Source organism: Carya illinoinensis, chromosome 10 (genome assembly GCF_018687715.1).
Source record: "Carya illinoinensis cultivar Pawnee chromosome 10, C.illinoinensisPawnee_v1, whole genome shotgun sequence".
NCBI classification, from domain to species: domain Eukaryota; kingdom Viridiplantae; phylum Streptophyta; class Magnoliopsida; order Fagales; family Juglandaceae; genus Carya; species Carya illinoinensis.
The window spans coordinates 26655478-26661985 of NC_056761.1; the positions used below are offsets into that span (position 1 = coordinate 26655478).

Sequence of the window (6508 nt, forward strand, 5' to 3'; positions counted from 1 at the left end):
AACGAACTGAAAGACGTATGTATGCTATGTAAGATATGTATGCATGACTGAAAATCTATGTTTTTATGTTTTAACTGTATGAAGTAATGCCTACGAGTCATCGACTCATTTTAGTTTTTATGTGTGCCCTCCCAGGGACAAGATGAGCATGACAGGTTAGGACGGGCACAGCCCAATGGGAAGAGCACGAAGGCCTAGGCAAGATATTTTATATGAGAAACTATGAGATTTAATATTTTCTGCTGTAATCTTTTAATTAAGAAAATGAATTTTATTTATAACATAGAGTCTTTTGTATCCTGGCATGAATGGAAAAGAAATTTTAAAGGAATCGTAATTCCTGTCGATTTTTATCAAAATCGTTTTGAAAATGACCTACCACAAGGATGGGCGTTACACCATCTTACCACAAAGCTTGCATGAGTGCATTAGGGGTTCTGTGAATGCTTCAATAGAAAATAATTATGCTGGGTTTGGTGAATTCACAAAGATAGCTATGAATGAGAATGAGTACATATGTGAAAATGGTACACATGTGATGCAAAAAATTGACACATACAAATATGTCACAGAGTTCCAACGAGCATTGTAAATACTGAATTTACACCACCACCCTCCAACTTAAATAAAACATTTTTCTCAATGTTTAAGAATCAAAATTGAATAGAGAGTAACTAAAAATGGTAGAATATACCGGATGAGTGACAATGGTAGCCCGCTAAGCACCAAAGATGGTAACCTAAAATAATGAAATGAAACTATCCTGCAATAAAAAATAAAGAAAACAACAGCAAACAAAAAGAGCATGAAACATCAGTTTAAAGAGCATAACAAAAATAAGAAGTTTAAATTTAAGCTAAAATACTCTCCCCGGCAACGGCGCCAAAAACTTGACTCACTCAAAAATGAGTAACACTTAGGCTATACCAAGTGCAGGAGGATGTCGTGTAATACTTAGGAATAAATTCCTAGATCGTCTCCTCAGGGAAAGTTTACTTAAACATCAAACTCGTTGAAAAAGGTGAAAACTTCACAAAGAGAAAATAAAATGATGGTATGTGCAAAGGATGGGAGAGGACACTAGTCTTGGACTAGATTCATATTTTAGGATTTTGATTGTCGGATTGGAATATAAAGGACTAATAGATTAAACTCAGAATTTAATAAAACTAAATTAAGAATTAAACTAAATTAGAAAGTAATTGACAAAACATGCACTGAAAATTGAAAAGCCCCAAAATCAATGTTCTAGGGTTCATCATTGTATTCAAATCACAAATTCTCAAATTAAACCACAATAATTGTAATCACTATTAAAATGAAAGCTTAACGAAATGATAAAAACAAATAACATGAATTAAATGAATAACAAATAAATCACTCAAACGTCCAAATCAAAATTCTCCAAAATAATTCAGAAAATTAAAACTGAAATGAAATGGCAAGTAGGGAATTGAAAAGATTAAGCCAATTGAATGGAGATGAAGATTCGAAGCGGTGGAGGAGGCCAAGCTGCAGTAGCAATTGGACCCCTCAAGGAGTTCTTCAATCTGCTGCAGTGTGAGTGAATGATCCAGTGCAAATTGTGTAGCAGCGTGAATGATCGCTTGTATGAATCCTCTTCTCCGAATATGAATGAAAATCAATGGAAAATAATGAATTCTAAGTGTTTCTCTACTCAAAACTGAGTTTTTCAGGCCAAGCCCTCGTCCATAGGATCTAAAAAATCATTTATATACTCTGACGGCGAAATAAACCTTAATCTATAAAATACGATATTCGCTCGAGCGGAGTGTCGAGCGAATATCAAGCGTTCGACTCTGCCTAAATTCGCTCGAGCGGAATGTCAAGCGAACATCGAGCGTTCGACTCTGCTTGACTTCGCTCGAGCGGCCAAAAGCCGTTGCTCGAGCGATATGTACCATAATCCATAGTAATCAACAATTGATAAAATGAAAGCAAAAGTTCATGCTTTTAATCAATTAAAATTACAACTTTGATTTATTCATTTTTTCATATAAAACCAATGATAAAGTAATGACAGAATTAATATATATTGGTTCCAAAAGCATTAAAAATGCAATAACTCAGCTCAATCATGGGCGGTGGTGGAAGTGCAAAAAGGGGCTGATCGGAGTTGAGCTCGTGGGAGCTGCTCCAGCAACGGATTGGGGCCGAAAATGGGTGGGTTAGGACGGTAAGAGGTAGGGGATGAAGTGGTAAAAAGATGGTGGCCGGAGGTGGAGCGACGGCACCGGAAATGGCCAAAAGCCGTGCGGAAAGGTGGGGCTCTAAGAGGTTAACGGCGGCACGGATGGGGCTGGAAATTGGTGGGATGGTGCGCCGGCCGGAGGGGAGTCGAATAGTGGTGGCTGTGTTGGCCACGCTGGCCAGCGGCAGCGGTTCTACGCAGCTCAACTGGACAGTGACGGGAAGAGAGGGAGAGAGCAGTTCACGCGGGGAGAAGGAAGAAGAAGAAGAAAAGAAAAGAAAGAAAGAAGAAAAGAAGAAAAGGAAAAAGATAAAAAGGAAAAAGGGAAAAAGAAAAAAAAAAAGAGAAAAGAAGAGATGGAGAAAGAAGATGAGGTCCGATCCTCACCTCCGGAATCCAAAAACTGAACCGACGAAAACGATTTTAAAAACCATAAAATGACTAAAATAAATTAAACACCACATCAAATAAAATAAAACCAATTAAAATACAATAATTTAAAATAAAATAACTAATATATTAATTAAATTAAAAAAAACTCTTTCAGTGAAAATACACGTAAAAACGGGGTGTCACAATAGGATAATAAAACTTGTCAATTTGAATCAAAACATCCTCAACTATCCCTCTCGATTTCTTAACTGAACGATCAACCAAGTGAAGCACAACAGAAGTAGGCTTAATTTCACCCAAACCAAGCTGCAAATAAATGGAATAAGGCATCAAATTAACACTAGCTCCTAAATCTAGCAAGGCTTGTCCAAACTCATTGCTCAATTAGAGCACTAGCTTGCTCTGTCAGAAATGATGTCTTCTTAACATGGTGCTTCCTCTTAACTGTACAAAAATCTTTAAGAACTTTTACATAAGTGGGAGCTTGTTTAATAACATGCAAAAGAGGAAGGTTAATCTTTACCTACCTGAGGTTCTCTAAGATTTCATTACTAGAATCTAAAGTTCGCATACCAGATTTTAAAGCTTGATGAAATGGTACCTTAGCTGGACTTTTAATTACCTTGGCTTCCTTGGAGAACTCGGTACTATCATTGTTTTGTTCCTCTTCAACATCCTCTTGCTTATCAGTTGTTGGGATGTGTAAGGATTACCACTTCTTGTCACAATGGTATTGACCTCTTTCAAATTTCCTTACGCCATATGCTGACCTTGGGGTGTAAATTGAGGTCGAGAAGGTAACTTGCCATGCTCATTCACACTCAAGGAGCTCATCATTTTGGATATATGACTCTTGATCTCTTTGTTTTTGTGATGCCCCCAAATCCCCACGCAGGGACAGGGGAAATCGAGACGTCCAGATGATGACATCACGGGTCACCACCCTGTCGACGTGTGCCAAGTGTGTGTATAAGCGACGAATGTGCACGAGAAACATCAAAGCGTAACTAAGTACCAGAATTTTTCTTAATTTAATACAAAATTGTTTAAAACATACATAATAAAATATTACAACGCACAAATATAGTTTTAAACCAAACATCAAAGCGTAAACTTTCCCATATAATGGCACAAATATTACCAAGCCTCGCCATTATCCCAGATAATGGCCCAAACCACCATTTTCCCAAAAAAAGGATCAAAAGCCTCAACACATCCTCGCCATTTTCCCATATAATGGCTCGTATCCGGAAACCATAAAAACGATCCAATTATGCATGCACCATGATCTCCCCTAGGGATCATTCGCACACCCTGGCTCTGTGCCACACCACAGGTAATGACTACGCATGTGACACCTAAACGAGCGATGCTTAGACTCGTGCCGAGCGCGTACCTGGCCAGGCCATCCTCTAATCCCCGCCACTCTAGGGACCACGGAGTTGACACGAAAGTGTTACCGTATCGTGCGATCCTGTCGTCTCCTTGCGACAACCCAGGGGATGTCACTCAGTATTATCCACTCCCGAGTGACCAGAGGAACTCCACTGAGATAATAACCCATCTCGGCTTGGGCTCGTGAGACACACGCACACGAAACTCATTTATGCCGATAAAACTGGGTTTTTCTCAAATAAATAAAATACACATGCATGCACCATGTAAATGCAATATCAATGCATAAAACAACCAACCAACCATAAAACAACAATCCAAACGACTCCGTCCTCAAACCATCTGACCCCCGAACTCCTCGGATTCAATCCGGAATTAGCCAACCAACAACAAATATTTATTGTATGAGTAAAATATATTTAAATCTAAAAGTAGAGTTTAGAAAATACTTATAGTGTTATATGGTATTTTTTGACAGCTCGCGGCGTTGCAAACGGCAGAAGAAAAGCAAAGTAACAGTAAAATTTCGCTGTGGCCGTGGGTTGTAAAATACCCACTTCTGAACGGGGACAAACCAAAGCTCAAGATTGATAGGGAATGGTCTAGGGATGTTTATGAAGCTAGTGGAAGTGGAGTTTGGCCGTGGGTGGCGGCGAAAACGGCGGAGGAAGGCCAAGATACCCAAATCGGAAAGCTAGCTCGTGGGAACTGTTCTGGCGACTGTTTGAGGCCGGAAATGGGTGGGTTAGGACATAAGGAGTCGATGATAAAGTGGTGAAGAGGTGGTGGCCGGAGGTGGAGCGACGGCGGCAAATCAGAGCTAAAACTATGTGGCTTGATGATGGTTTTCCGACTAAACGGCGACTCCGTTGGCAGTGGAAATTTGTGGGGTGGTTCACTGGAGGGAGGGGAAGAGATTGGTGGTGGTGGTGTGATGCACGGTGGCCAGTGGCAGTGGGTCTGGGCGGCTTGGGCGTTTGGCGCGAAGGAGAGAAGAGAGAGAGAAACGCACGGGCGAGGGGGAAAAATGCACGCGAAAGGGGAGGGAAAAAAGAAAGAAAAAGAAAAAGGAAAAGAAAGAAAAGAGAGAAAGAGAAAGAGGAAGAAAAAGAAAAGAGAAAAAGAAAAGACGAGGGAAAAGAAATGAGGTCCAGTCCTCACTCCAGAAACCAAAACAGATCCGTCGAAAATGATATTAAAAACCGTAAAACGACTAAATAAATTAAACACAACATCAAATAAATTAAAAATCAATTTAAAACACAATAATTTAAAATAAATAAACCAATATATTAATTAAATTAAAAACAACGCTTCAGTGAAAATACACGTAAAAGCGGGTCATCACAGTTTTCTTCAACAACCTACATAATCAAAGATTCAAACTTTTGATTAGTTTTACCCTGTGCTTCAATAAAGGCATGTAAAGTATCTTTTACGAAGTTCCTAGAAGAAGATGAAGGTGCATGATATGGTGCAAGATATGATCTAGGGGGTTGTGCAGGCGGCTGGTTTTCAAACTTCCAGCTAAAATTGGGCTGATTGCACCACCCTGGATTATAGGTATTAGAGAAAGGTGTAAAAGGCTTGGTGTACATACCTAAAGCATTACATTGTTCCTCATACATCCCTCTCATCTCAGCAAATGTGGACACTCTTGGGCTAGGTGATCTACCCCGCCACACACAAAACATGGCCCAAAAGACTCTACATGATTAGCCACATGTGTTGGCTTTAAGTCCTTAGTCTTTAACACCTCTAGCTCCCTAGTGAGCATCTCAACTTTAGATTTTAGATTATCCTCTTCTTTGAGATGGTAAATGCCACCACTATTAAGGTTTCTTGCAGGTCGTGACCTATTTGTGCTCTCAGTAGCACTAGGTCCAGTCCAAGTGTGAACTTTTTCAGCAAGTTCATTGAGGTATTCTATGGCCTCATCAGGATCTTTCTGTAAGAACTCACCATTACACATCATCTCCAAAAATTGGCGCTCTCTAGGTGTAAGTCCCTCAAAAAAATAGCTCACTAAGCGCCAATTCTCATATCCATGGTGAGGACACATACTAAATAGCTCCTTAAATCTCTCACAAGACTGATATAAAGTCTCACTATCCTTTTGTGCAAAGGCTGAGATTTGTTTTTTTAAAGCATTGGTCTTATGTTGGGGAAAGTACTTATTAAAGAAAACCTGAGTCATCTCATTTCATGACCCAATAAATAGTAGTCTCAACGAGTATAGCCAACTCTTAGCTCTATCCTTCAAAGAGAAAGGAAAGAACTTAAGTCTCACAATGTCATCAGTTGCATTTTGACTATGAAAAGTTGCAACTACTTCCTCAAATTCCCTAATGTGCACATATGGGTTTTCATTTTCCAAGCCATAAAAAGTAGAGAGTAATTGTATCATCCCTGTTTTAAAATCCAGTTGGCGAGTATTAGCTGGAAACATAATGCATGATGGTGTGGCTGTGCGTATAGGGTGGAGGTAATCCTGAAGGGTCCTAGTGG

The 6508-nt window shown here is 39.6% G+C and overlaps 1 non-coding gene across 1 annotated transcript; it reads left to right on the forward strand.

Annotated features, from left to right (window-relative positions):
* The first annotated feature begins 6042 nt into the window (after window positions 1-6042).
* LOC122280178 lies at window positions 6043-6150 on the forward strand. The gene has a single exon (XR_006229765.1). It is a non-coding gene; the product is annotated as a small nucleolar RNA R71 (small nucleolar RNA).
* Window positions 6151-6508: the final 358 nt, after the last annotated feature.